Here is a 17,469-nt window from a genome sequence, read left to right as displayed (position 1 = left end):
AAATATCACAAAGTAACGAAAGAGTCACACCATGGAACAAAACTGATGGAGATGATAGATAAAAAGTTGATAAACAAGAGGACAATGAGAGCAATCAACCCATGGAACAGAAGTTGCCTTTGGAAGTTGTAGGAGCTTCATCACTTGAGACTTTCAAGAAGAGATTGGACTGCCATTTGTCAGAAATGGTGTAGGGCAATGATTTATTTAATTGGATTTGTATGCCGCCCCTCTCTGAAGCGCTCGGGGCGGCTCACAGCATATACAAAACAGAACAATAATGTGAATCCCATTAATAGCTACTACCCTGTCACCCTTTCTTAGATCCAAATCACTTCAGAGGATAAATGAGTCCCCTTTTTTGAGAGAAAGGCAAGCAACCACACAAGAAGGCACAATACCCTTAGCCTTCTAAAAACACCAGGGCGTTTTGCAGTGAACTAAGAGTTAAAATAAACACAATAATTAGTGTGAGTCTGTAAATGACACCATCAGGGGAGGGGAAAAAGAAAGGAGGGGAAAAGGAATGCTTATAAAACTATTCATAGCATATTCATTTCACTTCTATTCGGAATACTTTGAGTATGAAATGAACACTCATCACTATATACATATTTTTGTTCATATCTTCAGAAAGTGGTTTTATTTTTAACTCAGATTGGATTCCTAAACTTCCTGCTGTGGCACTTGGAGGCAAGTATTTTTTTTCTTAATTTTCATATTGTGAGAAACTAATTCCTGTTAAACAGAATTAATGTGCATGTAAAGTAAGGATGGGAGATGGTTTTTCCAGACAAGATTAACCAAAGTTATTCAATAGAAGAATAGCATAGCATAGTCAAAAGGTATCTTGGAGGTCTTCTACTCCAACTCCCTGCTTAGGCAGGAAACCCTACACCACTTCAGACAAATGGTTATTCAATATTTTTTTGCAAACTTCCAGTGTTGGAATATTTACAACTTCTGGAGGAAAGTTGTTTCATTGATTAATTGTTCTAACTGTCAGGAAATTTCTCCCTAGTTCTAAGTTGCTTGTCTCCTAGATTAGTTTCCATCCATTGCTTCTTGTCCTGTCCTCAGGTGCTTCGGAGAATAACTTGATTCCCTCTTCTTTGTGTTTTTTATTAGTTAGTTAAAAGTACCTCCTTACATTTAAATATACTTGATGCAAAAATTTTGTTTGCTTCAATGTGTATGGTTGTCCATCTTGCATAAATGACTTGCATGCTTAATTGTTTCATTCCAGGATAGTTTGAATTATTGTGATATTGAAGGATGGATTAGTAAATACAATACATAGATGATTTATATTTATTTGTCTACTGTCTCATTTGGCTAAAGATATTTGCTGCCTGGAGCTGAGAAACAGAAAAGGAAAATAATGCAATTTCTTGCAGGAAACAGATGTCCTGTTCTTTGTTGTACTGTATAAATATGAAAATATTTAGGAAACAGGCTATTTGATTACCATTTCAGCAGGAGGCTTAATCTCTTTCTTCCCATGAAAGCTCAAAGCATTATAAATTAGTTGTCTTTTCTTCTTTTGCTTTTCCCTTTGCAGAAAAAGGCAAAGGCTATAATTTTCTTGTCCAATTCTGGAAGGAGAGTAAATTTAGACAACCAATTCAGGTATGTAATCACAATTTACTTTTGTAGCAAAGTCCAAAGTTTCTGTGTTTATTGAAGTTGTGAATTAAACCACCCCCAGTTTAATTATGGCACAATGCAGTATGGAATGGAATGGAATGAAATAGAATAGAATAGAATAGAATTTTATTGGTCAAGTGTGATTGGACACACAAGGAATTTGTCCTCGTGCTCTCAGTATACAAAAAAGAAAAAAGATACATTTGTCAAGAATCATGTGGTACAAGACTTAATGATTGTCATAGGGGTCAAATAAGCAATGAAGAAACAATCAATATTAATAAAAATCTTAGGATACAAGCAACAAGTTACAGTCAGGAGGTGCCTGCTCTCTGCTGCTGTATGCAACATTATCAAATTTGAAAATCTGCTCCTTGGAAATTTCCAAAGTAAGTGTAGCAGCGTGTGGACTGATTCATACATGCTTTCTGTTCTGAACATTGAGGAAAATTTAAAATAAATATGATCTCTACTATGATAAAGCCCAGGGGGGAATTTTTTGTTTGGTTTATATAAACACAGCCCTTTGTGCAGAAACGAAACCACAGTCCAAGAGTGCTTTCCCTGTAAATCTCAATGTGCAGGTATGCAGTTGTGCAGGTTAGGTATTGCTGGGCAAACTTCAATAAGTTAGCGTGTTCATCTATTCACATGTTTTTTGCCATACTTGCAGTGCTGATCTGATGTTTGAGGTATGTACATTTGCAGTCACCATGTGAAGGTTTAGCTCTAGGGGATGGTACATTTCTTGTAGAGCAACAAATAATGTTTATCAACATAAAATGATTTGAAAATAGAGTGCAATTTTACAGGGAAGGACTACAATGCTTTGTATTTTTGAGTTGCCAGAAAAGATGAGTACTACAAAAGATCATGTAAAAAAACCTAGTGTATAATATAATAATAATAATAATAATAATAATAATAATAATAATAATAATAATATAACAACAACAGCAGCAGCAGCAGCAGAGTTGGAAGGGACCTTGGAGGTCTTCTAGTCCACCCCCCCTGTTTAGGCAGGAAACACTACACTACTTCAGACAAACGGTTATCTAACATCTACCTTAAAATTGTAGGAGCATTCACAGCTTCTGGAGGCAAGATAAATTGTTCTAACTGTCAGGAAAATTCTCCTTAGTTTTAAGTTGCTTCCCTCCTTGATTATTTCCACCCATTGCTTCTTGTTCTACTCTCAGGTGCTTTGGAGAATAGCTTCATTCCCTCTTCTTTGTGGCAACCTCTGAGATAGTGGAATACTGTTATCATATCTCCCCTGGTTCTTCCTTTCATTAAACTAGACATACCCAGTTCCTGCAACCATTCTTCATATGTTTTAGCCTCCAGTCCCCTAATCATCTTTGTTGCTCTTCTCTGCACTCTTTCTAGATTCTCAACATCTCAGAAAGGCGGCATAGAAATCCATCAATCCATCAATCCATCTTTCCATCAATCAATTAAGTAAGTAAATAAGTATGTAAGTAAGTAAGTAAGTAAGTAAGTAAGTAAGTAAGTAAGTAAGTAAGTAAGTAAGTAAGTAAGTAAGTAAGTAAGTAAGTAAGTAACTTATGACTCTTTTTCATACACAGGATCATTGCAGCATCCCTAATGGGCATGTGATCAATATTCAAACATTTACCAACTGACTCATATTTATAACAGGTGCAGTGTCCTGTGGTCAAATGAGGCTTGCTTCAAGGCCTTTTTTTCCTTTAAAGTCAAAGTCAAAGCCTGATTCACTTAATAACTGTTACTTACTTAACAACTGCAGATACATTCAGTAACCCTGGCAAGAAAAGTCATCAAATGGAGCAAAACTCACTCAGTAAATGCCTCACTTAGCAACAAAAAAATTCTGGCTCTATTCTGGTTTTAAGTTGAGGACTACCTGTATTTAGAATACCCAGAGACACAGTAAATTTAAAGTAATGGCAAAAGCTTACTGGTTACCAATATAGATTTGCTTTTCCTTACTTGCACAGGAGCATGGATTTGGAGGATAAAATAGGCCCGGACTATAAAAAAATTATGAACAAATCCCTATGCACATACCTTATTTAAAGTAAAAAACAAAATGGGAACAAATACAATATTTAAAATAAAGAAGAAGCAATAAAGTAATTAAGTAATAAAGTAATTTATATTTCTTTATTAACAAGTAAATTTAAACATAAATCAACAAACTCCCTCCATTTCTCCTTCCTTCCTTCCTTCCTTCCCTCACTCCTTCCACTCCACTTCTCTCTTCCCTCTCCCTTTTTTCCTTCTCTCTCATTTGTTTCATTTTCCTCTCCCTCATTTTTTCTCTCCATCATTTTCTCATTTTTCCTTCCTCTTTTCTCTCTCTCTCTCACTCTTTCCATCTCTCCCTCTCCCTTTCTCTCTCCCTCTTTCTCTCTCTCCCCCTTTCTATCTCTCTCTCTTTCTCTCCCCCTCTCTCTCCCTCTCTTTCTCTCTCTCTCTTTCTTTCTTTCTTTCTCTCTCTCACTCTTCCTATCTCTCCCTCTCTTATCTCTCCCTCTTTCTTTCTCTCTCTTTCTCTCTCTCCCTTTCTATCTCTCCCTCTTCCTTTCTCTCTCCCTCTCCCTCTCTCACTCTTTCTCTCTCTTTCTTTCTCTCTGTCCCCCCCTCTCTCTCTCTTACTTTCTTTCTCTTTTTTCTTTCTCTGTCCCTCTCTCTTTCTCTTTCTCACTCTCTTTGTATCTCTCTCTCTCTTGCTTTCTTTCTCTCTCTCACTACCTCTCTATCTCTCCCTCTTCCTTTCCCTCTCTCTCTTTCTTTCTCTCTGTTCCTCTATCTCTCTCTTGCTTGCTTTCTCTCTCTCTTGTTTTCTTTCTCTTTCTCTCTCTCTCTCACTCTCTGTCCCTTTCTCTCTTTGCAGCAATGGCTTTCTCTCTCTCTCTCTCCAATTACAGTTACAATGACCTGGGGGACATCAGCGGAGCTTGGAGGCTGCAGCAATGCAGCGCCAAGAAGGACTGGCTGTTGGTCCCTTGAAGCCGCCGCTGCAAGCGGATCTCCACAGTGGGCGGCGATGGCTTCAAGGGACCAACAGCCGGCCTTTCTTGGCACTGCATTGCTGCAGCCTCCGAGGATTGGAGCCAGGAAGTCAAGCCATAGTAGCAAATGGTCTGACCATGACAAAGGCAACACTTCTAAGCCCCTTAGTCTCAGACCATTATTCAATTGCTCAGAGAGGAATACCATGTTGGGTGCATATCCCCCATCATGAGTCAGACCCTGTATTACTTGAGTCAGGTCCATGGCTGTCATGGTGGCCATGAACTCCTGTGCCAGTCCAGAGGTTTCGCCGAGTGATGGCAGGTTAAAGTTCCCCAAGACAATAAGTCTGGGGAACTCCACCGCCAACCCGGCTACCTCCTCGAGTAGCACAGGCAGGGCTTTTGACACGTAGCTGGGAGGCAGGTACGTGAGAAATAAGCCCACCTGAACCCCTAAGTCCAACTTCACCAAGAGGGACTCACAACCCGCAATCTCTGGAGCAACGAGTCTATGTAGGCAAAGGTTCTCCCTGGCTATAATAGCCACCCCCCCCCTTCCCTGGGGTCGAGGTTGATGCCATATCTGAAACCCGGCTGGACAAATTTCAGAGAGAGGAACTCCTCCCTCCGGGCCCAGCCAGGTTTCAGTTACAAATGCCAGGTTGGCCCCTCCTCATCCAGGATCCAAATCCCGGATGAGGAGAGCTTTATTTACCACCGACCTGGCATTGAGTAGGCAGCAACCCTGAGCCCAGGGCCAGAGTTACACTCATCACCAGTGTCCAGGGTTGAGCTCACGGAGCCAGAACAAGGGAGAGGGGCGGCATACAAATCCAAGTAATAAATAAAAATAAAAAATAAATTAAGCAACGATCCCTCGTTCCCCTGGAACGGCGAACTCTGTGGCTCCCACCATATCTGCCTCTCCCCAGCAACACCTGGATATTCCAACTCTCTGCCACCCCAGAGATTGGTACTCCCCCCCCTCCTTCCTCGCCAGCATCAGGTTGGCCAAATATATCATTCATACTATTTCCATTTATCTCACTCACACCGTAGTCCCACCCTCCATATCCATCCCACCCACCCCCATTCATCCCAGAATCATCCACCCAATGCATATAGCCCCATTCATTCCAATAATCATACTCATCCATCAATTAAAAAGACCCCCCAATAAATTAGCTAAAAACAGTTAAAAACTATTTAAAAACAGCAGCAGACCGCAGTGAGTGGACAGGAGATTCGGGAGCTTATTATATCTATTGGTAAAATCTTGTGCGCTGCTGCGGGCTGGATAAATGGCCTCAGCTGGCCGCATCCGTCCTGCGGGCCGTAGTTTGGGGACCACTGCTGTGACAAGTGCCTGGCAGCCTAGTGCAGAAGGCTGTGGGTAAATTGATTGTCAGGACTGGCAGTTGCTGTTGGGATTTTAGTGGAGAGGGAGGGTTTATACAGGAATTTTGCCTTTTGTTCGACTTGCTTACCTCCCTGCTTCATTTTTAGGTATGCAAACTTCATCCTAGTCCAGTGCTTCTCAAAATAGTGAGGCAGGCCCCCCGAGGGGGGGGGGGGGTAACAGGAGTGATGGGGGGGCTGTGATCCTGGGGAATGTGCTATTTTGCTGTAGGGAGTAGGGGTTGTTTGCACCGAATAATAGTACACAGCACAGAGCAGGAGATATGAAGTGCAGATAACAAACCCTTAAGAGACACCATGGCAAAATAGTTAACAGGGATGAAAAGAAAGGAGGAGAGAGATGGAGATAATGAGACAAACGTAAGTCTCCCAGAAAACTAAGACGATGAAACACAATGAAGTGTATGCATATATGTATGTATGTATGTATGTATGTATGGATGGATGGATGGATGGATGAATGGATGGATGGATGGATGCATATTATTATTATTATTATTATTATTATTATTATTATTATTATTATTATTATTATTATTATTATTATTAATTGGATTTGTATGCCGCCCCTCTCCGAGGACTCGGGGGCAGCTCATAACATCTCAAAAACAATGCACCATATACATATCTAAATGTATCGATTGCCTTCACTGTGACTACAGTGGGAGACGAGAAAAGACCGATACGTTTACTGTATCTAAAAATGTTGGCAGCAGACAGCATGAAGCCAAATAAATTAAGGCATCACTTAAACATGGTTTAAGCACAAGTTCAACCATTATACCCCAATCATGCTGATAAGCCATTTGAGTTTTTTCAGCAAAAATGTGCTGAATATTGCAAACAATTGTCCCAGTGGAGAATTGGGAGCATGCAAAATGTTTACATCTTTGGGGGTGGGGGTAACAGATAATATTTGAGAAGCACTGTCCTAGTCTGATATATTCTCTGTGTTCCTTCTGTTAAGCAGTAAACAGCACCATCTAATGGAATCCAGGAGGTATGCCTTCTGTATTTTAGTGCCTGCCTTACAGAACAGCCTGGAATTTGCAATGGGAGGTTCAGCAAGTGCCAAAGAGAGCCAAGAACAGTTTTTCTCAACTTTGGCAGCTTAAATATATGTGAACTTCAACATAGTTGGCTAGGAGATTCTGGGAGTTGAAGTCCACAAGCCAAGAGGGTCATCTACAGCAGTGTTTCCCAACCTTTTTTGAGCCGCGGCACATTATTCATATTTTCAAAATCCTGGGGAACACTGAACGAGGGTGCGGGGGGGGGTGGGGGGGCTAAAGAAAAGTTTGGACCAAAAAAAATATCTCTTCCTCCATTTCACTCTATTTCTCCCTCCCTCTTTCCTCCCTCCCTCTTTCCATTGTATCTCTCCCTCCCTCTTTCCTCCCTCCCTCTTTCCTCCCTCCCTCTTTCCTTTCTATTTCTCCCTCCCTCTTTCCTTTCTATCTTTCTCTCCGTCCCTCAGCAGTGGCAAAGAAGAAGGAAGGTAGGCTGCAGAGGGCACCGAGGACAAGAGCGCTCGCTCGCTCCCTCGCCCTCTGACTTCCCTCCCTCGCTGCTGAAGGGATGAGCGCGGGCACGAGCGCACGCGTGGGCCCGCTGCAAGAAGGGGTTTTTTGCTTTTTTTCCTTCCCCCGCCTCATGGGAGACAGAGAGAGAGAGAGAAAGAGCAGCGCCCTGTCGGTTCCGAGCGCAGCCAGGGAAAGCGGCCTCGAGCTGAGTGCTAACTGCGGGATGCGGCAAAGGACTCCTTGCCAACCAAAAAAGGGGTGGGGGTGGCGAAGGCAAAGCCTGGGAGGTGGGAAAGGGAAGAGTGGGAGACTCCCAGACAGAACGGCTGAGGGGAAGGAAAGACGGAAGGAGGGAGGGATTGAGAAGCGAAGCCAGGGAGGGCTGAGAGAAAAGGGGAGCGGCGCGCACGAGGGGCGGGGCGGGCATTCCCGAAACGGATGGAGAAAGCCCTCTCTCACAGCGAAAGCGCTCCCAGCCAGGGGGCTGCAAGAGAGGGCTTTCTCGGTCCGTTTCGGGAAAGCCCGCCCCGCCCCTCTCGCAGCCCCCTGGCTGGGAGCGCTTTCGTCCCGAGGAGCTTCGCGGCACACCTGACCGTGTCTTGTGGCACATTAGTGTGCCGCGGCACACCGGTTGGGAAACGCTGATCTACAGAATGAACTGGCTGGTGGAACAGACTGTGGTTTTAGAGCTCAACAAGGACGTTGAGAAGTACTGGAAATTCAGAAGTTGAGAAAAGAGTTGTTTTTCCTTCATTCAGAATCTCTTATCAGCCTCACATTTTAATTAGTCAATTTTAATTAATTAATCTTTTTCATATATAAACCCTCAAATCCCTTTTGTGGTGAATTGATTGCATTCCTTTACCATGTCTTCAAAAGTTACTGTACTTTCTATGAGAGAATAAGATGCCCCCCCCCCCCCCAAAAAAAAGAGAGATGGTGCATTTTGTACACCGAATACAGCCATTTTTTGGCCCTCCAAAGCCCCGCCCTACATCCCATTTTTGAAAAAAATGGGTCAATTCTACACAAAAATGAGGTGTGTAGAGGGTTTGGGAGGCTTGCAGTGTGCTTCTGAGGGCTGGAGGAAGGCAAAACATTCCACTTTTTGCAAAAAAATTGGGAGAAATAAAGGGCAATTTTTACCAAAACCGGGGGTGTTTTTGCACTCCCCCAGCCCCAGGAGCACTCTGCAGGCCTCCCAAACCCTCTACCCACCCAATTTTTGCAAAATGGATGAAAACCAGGCAAAACACGGGGTGTACCTAGGGTTGGGGAAGCTTGCAGAGTGCTCCTGGGGCTGGGAGGACAACTCCCCCTCCCTTATTTATGTACCTCTTTGAAATCTTGGTGCATCTTATATACCGGTGTGTCTTATAGTTAAAAAAATACAGTATGTTTTTCAGCCAGGCCTCAATCAGTCACAATTATTATTTATTCAAGGGGCACTTTTTCAATACACTCTTATCTTGTGCCCACCAATAAGCTCATGCTTTCTACCAAAATATCTCCTTCCTTGCCATGCCCACCAAACCAGACCCACAGAACCAGTAGTAAAAAAAATGGATTACACCACTGATTTACATTCCTGAACATATTAAGGGACTCCATAAAATAATTAAGAAGAAAAGTCCTAACAATGAGGATAATTAATCAATAGTGAGGAACAGCTTGTCTTCAGCAGTTGTGGGTGCTTTATCACTGGAGCTTTTTAAGAAGAGACTGGACTGTCATTTGTATAAAAGGGTATAGGCAGGGGTGGCATTCCCTTCCCTACTGGTGCCAAATGTGAACGTGAACATGCACATACACTCTTCACTTGCAAGCATCAACTCTGTGCATGTGCACATACTTCCGTGCATGTGACCAAGCTTAAAAAACATACCAGAAAGGACGAAATAGAGCCAGGGCAGGTGGATCCACGTGCAATTTCCACTACCAGTTTGGTCGAACTGGTCTGAATTGGCAGACCACCACTTCTAGGTATAGTGCCTCTTGCTTAAGCAGGGGACTGGGCTAGAAGACCTCCAAGGTCCCGTCCATCTCTGTTCTGATTGAGTTTAAGATCGATTACATTCTTGCTTGCTCTCTTTTTGGGGGCATCCTTTCAATTCAAGTCACAAAAGGTGATCACTGAACCTTGGCACACAGCAATGGTTATAAATAGGAATCAGTTGCCAAGAATCTAGAGTTTGATCACATGATTATGAGGATGCTGCAATGGTGGAAACTGTAAATCACTTTTTTCAGTGCTGTTGTAACTTTGAACAGTCACTAAATGAACTGTTGTAAGAATCTATCTATCTATCTATCTATCTATCTATCTATCATCTATCTATCCATTCATCTATCTATCTATCTATCCATCTATCATCTATCTATCATCTATCTATCTATCTGTCCATCCATCCATCCATCTATCCATCATCTATCTATCATCTATCTATTTATATATCCATCCATCCATCCATCTATCATCTATCTATCTATCTATCTATCTATCTATCTTCTATCTATCCACCCCCCCACCCCCCCACCTATCTATCTATCTATCTATCTATCTATCTATCTATCTATCTATCTAATCATAATCAACATATATCTATGCCTATACCTATACCTACTGTCTGCCTATCTATCTTTCATTCAATCAATCAATAAGCAGCTAAATAAATGTATAAGTAAGCAGTTAAATAAACATATATTTTTAAATATATATAATATACATATAATAAAATATTGTTTTCTTCCTTTAAAGAAACAATTCCAGATAAACAGCATGCTAAATGTTCATCCTGAACTGTGAACATTAATCTGCATTCAGTATAAACGATGATCCTTTGAAACCTAAGGCCTGAAATCTCAGACAAAAGAGACTATAAATATTTTGATACAGATTAATGAGCCCCAAACAACCAAGCCTTTAAAAAAAGAGTAATTTTTTGAGTGTAGTGCATTCCAACAATTTGGAGCTATTTCAGAACGAGAAGACCATGGCCAATATGTTATTATTTATCAAGAGGGAACTATTATGTTCACAGACACATTGCCTGAATATTGACAGCTTAAACAAGGTGAAGAATGAATGGGAGAATTTAGAAATGGATAACGGGATGGGAAAATGTTTTGAAGAAGTAATGAAGAATTTTCCCAATGAGCCTTCATGTGTAAAGGAAAATGCCCAGATGATTCTCCAGGGAGATGATGGGAAAGAGCTTTCTTTTGCTTCAGGAAAAAAAGAATGGAAAATCAATGTTTCTGCTGGAGACTACAAGTTCCATGTGAAAGCCCCATCAAAATCTGCTTATATGGCCAGATTATGCTTTCAGGAGCAACCCCTTAGTATTGCACATTTTAAAAAGGTGGAAGAAGACTTGAAGACATTCGGGCCATGGACTCAGGCTGAGAAAAGTTGCTTTAGGATGATACTCCAGTGTTTCTGCAAGAAAATGAGTGAAATACAAAATAATACCCAGATAAAATTCACCTTTGATATGGATGGAGAAAATGTGAAATATCTATTCATCTCAGGGAACGGAGATTACAAATTGGATGTTACTCATCCCAACGAGCAATTTCAGGATCGTGAATTACATGTAAGTTCAGGCAACAAACTAGAGAAATTCTCGGGTTCCCTTCAGACACTGGATATTGATCATTTGAGGGAAATTAAAAATGAATTAGCCCAATTGGATTTGCTCACTGACAGCCTAAAATCATGTTTTAGTCACATAGTGGATGAATTGCCTAAATATTCTTATATAATTAAGGAGAATATCCAAATTGATTTCACCTGCAAAGAGCAACAACTATATATAAAATCCAAAGATTGGGAGATCACTGCACAGAGTAATGACGGAAAAGTAGATTTTAACTTCATGCCATTAACTTGGGAGCTGTTTTTAAAAGAGGCCAATGGCAAAAAACATGAGCTCAGTGTGGAAAAACTGGTTGCCATGCGGGGAAAAACTCAGATATCTGAAGAAAGTACCTAAGCATCTCATGATCATAATCAACAAAGCAATAGCCATATTTAGTGAGGAAATATCATGTTTGCAAAAGAATGCTCAACTTATTATTGGATGTGACCAAGGAGAGATGGTTTTCATCTCTGGCAAAGGGCAGAACAGAATCGATATGTTCTGCCTTAATGATGTTGTCCAGTTAAGGGTATCTCGTACTCCGTTAATGCGCATCCTGTGGTTCATATGGAAAAGATGGCCTGGAATCATACGAAATATTTTAAAGCTAATCCCATCTATGGAGAGGGGGGGGGCATACAAATCTAATAAACAATAATAATCATTATTAGCACCTGCATTTTTGTGATGTCCCTTTCATTGAGGCCATTACTTAGAGTAAAGCCATTTCAAAGAGGGTTAAATTGTTTTGAACAGTTGCTGTAGGAACATCGTCATTGCTACATGTTTTAAATCTGCATTAGAAACGTGGTTTTTTTGTTAAATCAGGAACTTGCTCAGTTGATTTTTCCAGTAGGCAGAGGTACTAAAGTATTTCAAATTGACCTGATCAATTTACCGTAACTATTCCTTTAAGGCTGAACTTTAGAGTACATTCTGGACAAAACTAAAACCTTAGCTTTGGAGAAATTCATTTTAGGGAAGAGCCCTTTATGTACAGTTTATATATTGCACTAATTTTCATCTAACTGATGAATGTGTCTATGAGCCTGAAACGGACTAGATTTAATCCTTGAAGTTTTCTTGACAAGATTTCAGAGATACTTTGTACTTGTCTTCTTCCCAAGGCTGAGAAAGAGTGAGTGGCCCAAAGCCACTCAGCTGGCTTTGTGCCCAAGGCAGGAATAAAACTCACTGTGTCCTGATTTCTAGTCTGATGTCTTAACACTGCAGCAAACTGGCTCTAAATAATGAGTAGCTAAATATGCATGTACATGGAGTTCCTTGTAATTGTGATCTCTGTGGATAGTTTTTCCTTCCCTTTTGATAAGGACCAGATTGGATCAAATTGAGATCTGTCAATTCATAGTTACTTATAGTTTAATTCCGTAGGTCCCTTCATGTTTGTATCTGGTTACTGTCTATGTGTTCTGCTTATTTCATATTTCCCCTTTTTAACCAAACCCACGCTATGCCCGTTATGGTTAACCTTTTCGCAAATGCCAAAAGTGGAACGTATGTGTGTGTGCACACCAGAGTACCAGAACTTAGAAGAGAACAGCTGGCTGGTGCACATGAGTGTAGCAGCCAGCTGCTCTTCTGCATGCTGTTGTGTGGTTGCACACTAGCCAGCTGCTCTTTTCTGTGTTCCAGTGTATGCATACATGCATGGAAACCCAGAAAAGAGCAGCTGGTCAGAGCGCATACACATTGGATGCTTGCGGAATCTGGAACAGCAGATGGCAATGGTGTGCTGCCTATAGAGAGGGCTCTGCGTGCCACCTCTGGCACACGTGCCATAGGTTTGCCATCATGGCTCTATGCCGTGATTTAGCGGTGTTATAGCATAGTCACTCTTCGATGGATTGGACCACAAGGTTTTAAGGGAAACACACATACAAACAAAAACATTTGCATTATGGTAAAGTTTTTATTTGCTTTCTTCAGCAACACAAAAACGAGTTTTCAGCTGTTAAGGGTTATAAGAGTGATTTCACGAGTAAACAAATAAACCCAGCCTCCACCATATAATTTTGGGGAAAAACTTTTATTCATTTATATTTCTTACTCTGGCTGTTGAAGTCCAGAAGTCTTAAAGTTGCCAGGGAGACCCCTGCCCTGAACCATTCCATTTACCATGATCTCCCTTCTGCTTCTATGCCTCCTTACCAATGTTTGATATGCAGACAGGGTCAAAGAAACACAGTTATGCAATAAAGGAAGATGAATTAATGCAAGTAAATGGGGGAAAATTAGCTGTCGGTATGACAACTTTAGCTGGACTGTATTTAGTCACAGATAAGTCAAGAATTTGAGAGTCAAAATAGACCTCCAAAATTGGATTTGACTTATCCATGATTGAGCTTCATCTGTGAGTAAATGCCATGATACTTTAAAAAAAAACACGTGTGCATATATACTTAAATATAAGCTCATCTGCAGTGAGCAGTTTGGTTTAGTTGTTAAGGCATTAGGCTATAAACTAGGAGGTGCAAATTCTAATCCCAATTGCATGGGTTTTGGTCCTTGGTCCAATCACTTTCTCTCAGCCCTAGGAAGGAGACAATGCAAACTAATTCTAAAAAAAAACTTGCCAAGAAAAGACAGGATTGACAGCAAAAGCCCATCTGCAGGCAAATCAACCTTCACATTTTTAACTAAATAATCATGAAAAATACACCAGCTCCCCCAGATTAGGCAATTGTGAAAAGTAAAGCATGAAAGTTTCAGTTTATTGTGGATTAGTTTATCTGCAATAATATATATAATCTGTTAAAATAGATTACATGCACCCATTGCTAGGTATGATGCTTAACATAGCAATAATAGCACGTAGAGTCATTTACCGCTTCCCAGTGTTTAAGAGTTTAAGAATCAGAGTATTGATTAAGAGTTTAAGAGTCAGAATATTGCCTCCCAACAATCCAGGTCCTCATTTTATCAAATGGATAGAAGGTTGAGTCAACCTTGAGATGGTGATAATCAAGCTGCTCGCAGTTGGTAGAATTAGCCTGCAATACTGTATTCTAACCAATGTGTCATTGCATCTTAAGAGGCAGTGGCATTTAAAAGAAATGTTTAAGGTACACATAGATAATATCAAGGATACTAAAAAAGCAACCTTATGTATACATTTTTCCCTTCCCTCTTTTTTCTTTTGTACTTTTAAAAAAATTTCTTTGTATCAGGGGATTTTTTTGCATTTTAAAAATGTTGATAAAATATTTTTAAAAGATAGTATCAAGAAGAATAACAAATAAATCATTTCAATACATCATCAAAGCATTCAAAAGAAGACAGTTTTGTTGCATTCTTTTTATCTTACTGTTTTAAATGTTAATTAAGCAAACCTATATAATCTGAGGAATATTTTGCTCTAAGCTCTCTATCCTGCTGTAAATGTATTTTAATAAAGTATACTTCATTGAACCTATCTCCAAATGTTTCAATTTTAATTTCATCCTTCCTCTAAGCTCAGAACTCAATTGGTTATATTGACAAGATCTGAAAAAGTAGTTGGCTTCATATAAATGAAGAATAGTTGGAGGAATTGTGTATGTCAAGTCTACGGGTCTATAGCCTGCAGCTCTGGAGCTGCATGTGATTCTTTCATTCTTCTGTTGTGGCTCCCTGTTGCTCAAAACATGCATTATAACTGCCAAAGTACAACACCTGTCGGCAAGTGATTTATTGAGCATTTCAAAATGTTTTTGTTGCATGCAGAATTAAAAAAAAATGTTTTCTCTGTAGCAGCTCATTGATTACATAAATGCAACATATATACATAGCATAAAAACAATGCATGCAGTGTTATCTTTATTTTGGATATCAAAAGGTTTTTGTGGCTCCCGGTGTTTTTTTTTCTGTGGGAAATGAGTCCAAATGGCTCTTTGACTGTTTAAGTTTGTCGACAACTAGTGGGTTGCTAACGGTATGGTAGAGAATGGCGTACCGGTAGTGTACAGTGTGCTGTGTGCACAACTTCAGTGCCTGCACGCAAATCCAAGCATATTTTTTTTCTTTCTGCACATGCACAGAAGCATAATCTCACGAGGGAATGCAAACAACAGAAAGATGTTGGCGATCTTTTGCTTCTACACATGTGGTGGCCCCGGCCCTCTGGCATCAACTCCCCCCAGAGATGAGAACTGCCCCCACCCTCCTTTTCTTTCGTAAATTGCTTAAGGCCATCTATATTGCCAGGCATGGGGGAATTGAAACATCTCCCCCAGGCTTATACAGTTTTATGTATAGTATACTTCTGTTTTATGGTTTCTAAATGATGGTTTTTCATTCTTCAACACTGTGACCAAATCAATTGACCAGAGAAAAGCAGTGGACATAATATACTTAGACTTTAGCAAATCATTCGACAAGGTGGACCACAACCTTCTAAGTTAAGAAGAGTGGGATCGATACTACCACAACAAGATGGATTGAAAACTGGCCAATCACACCCAGTGAGTAGCCCTCAATGGAACTAAGTCCACATGGAAAGAGGTAGGCAGCGGGGTACCACAGGGATCAGTCCTAGGCCCAGTACTCTTTAACATATTTATCAACGACCTAGACAAGGGAATAGAGGTGGAATTTATTAAATTCGCAGATGACACCAAGCTGGCAGGAGTGGCCAACACCCCAGAGGATAGACACAGGATACAGAAAGATCTAGACAGACTTGTACAGTGGGCCGAAATGAACAAAATGAAGTTCAATGTAGAGAAGAGTAAAATCCTGCACCTAGGCAAAACAGCCCCAAAACATGCATACAAATTAGGCGAAACCACACTCACTATAAGTGACTGTGAAAGGGATCTTGAAGTCTTGATGGATAACCAGTCAACGAAGCGGTGGAAGTGATGTGCCAGTGCCTGGAGGCTGTTGGGGCCTGGATGGGTGTCAACAGACTCAAACTCAACCCGGATAAGACGGAGTGGCTGTGGGTTTTGCCTCCCAAGGACAATTCCATCTGTCCGTCCATTACCCTGGGGGGGGGATTATTGACCCCCTCAGAGAGGGTCTGCAACTTGGGCGTCCTCCTCGATCCACAGCTCACATTAGAAAACCATCTCTCAGCTGTGGCGAGGGGGGCGTTTGCCCAGGTTCGCCTGGTGCACCAGTTGCGGCCCTATCTGGACCGGGACTCATTGCTCACAGTCACTCATGCCCTCATCACCTCGAGGTTCGACTACTGTAATGCTCTCTACATGGGGCTACCTTTGAAAAGTGTTCGGAAACTTCAGATCGTGCAGAATGCAGCTGCGAGAGCAGTCATGGGCTTACCTAGGTACGCCCATGTTTCACCATCACTCCGCAGTCTGCATTGGCTGCCGATCAATTTCGGTCACAATTCAAAGTGTTGGTTATGACCTTTAAAGCCCTTCATGGCATCGGACCAGAATATCTCCGAGACCGCCTCCTGCCGCACGAATCCCAGCAACCGATTAGGTCCCACAGAGTGGGCCTTCTCCGGGTCCCGTCAACTAAACAATGCTGGTTGGCGGGTCCCAGGGGAAGAGCCTTCTCTGTGGCGGCGCCGGCTCTCTGGAACCAACTCCCCCCGGAGATTAGAACTGCCCCTACTCTTCCTGCCTTCCGAAAACTCCTTAAGACTCACCTTTGCCGTCAGGCATGGGGAAACTAAACATCTCCCCTGGGCATGTTAATTTATACATGGTATGCTTGTATGTGTGTTTGCTATTACATGGGGTTTTTCTTAAATCGTTAAATATTTTAATTAATTGGATTGTTGTGACTGTTTTTACTTGTTGTGAGCCGCCCCGAGTCTTCGGAGAGGGGCGGCATACAAGTCCAACTAATAAAATAAATAATAAAATAAATAAACCAGCTAAACATGGGCCAGCAATGTGCAGCAGTGGCTAAAAAAGCCAACACAATCCTAAACTGCATGAACGGGGGGATACACTCCAAGACCAGAGAGGTAATAATACCACTCTATAAGGCCCTGGTCAGACCGCACCTGGAGTATTGCATCCACTTCTTTTCACCACACTTCAAAAGAGATATAGAGACTCTGGAGAGGGTGCAGAAAAGAGCAACTCAAATGATAAGGGGACTAGAGACCAGTCCATACGAGGAAAGGTTGCTGGAACTGGGCATGAATAGTATAGTAAAAAGAAGGGTTAGGGGGGACATGATAGCTGTATACAGGTACTTTAGGGGTTGCCACGGAGAGGAGGGGGACACAATATTTTCTACGGCACTAGAGGGCCGGAC

At 41.4% G+C, this 17,469-nt stretch overlaps 1 protein-coding gene across 7 annotated transcripts in view; it reads left to right on the top strand.

Moving 5' to 3' along the window:
* Positions 1-484: 484 nt before the first annotated feature.
* LOC139160177 (uncharacterized) overlaps positions 485-17,469 on the top strand; it is a 62,706-nt gene continuing 45,721 nt past the window's right edge. For 2 of the 7 annotated variants that reach the window (XM_070737791.1, XM_070737790.1), the window contains exon 1: positions 485-693. The gene's annotated coding sequence lies outside the window, so the exon portion shown is untranslated. The remainder of the gene's footprint in view (positions 694-17,469) is intronic. The other 5 variants (XM_070737796.1, XM_070737792.1, XM_070737788.1 and 2 more) reach the window with 4 other exon arrangements.

The sequence above is a fragment of the Erythrolamprus reginae genome, chromosome 2 (genome assembly GCF_031021105.1).
Source record: "Erythrolamprus reginae isolate rEryReg1 chromosome 2, rEryReg1.hap1, whole genome shotgun sequence".
NCBI lineage: Eukaryota > Metazoa > Chordata > Lepidosauria > Squamata > Dipsadidae > Erythrolamprus > Erythrolamprus reginae.
This window is presented reverse-complemented; position numbering and strand designations above follow the sequence as displayed.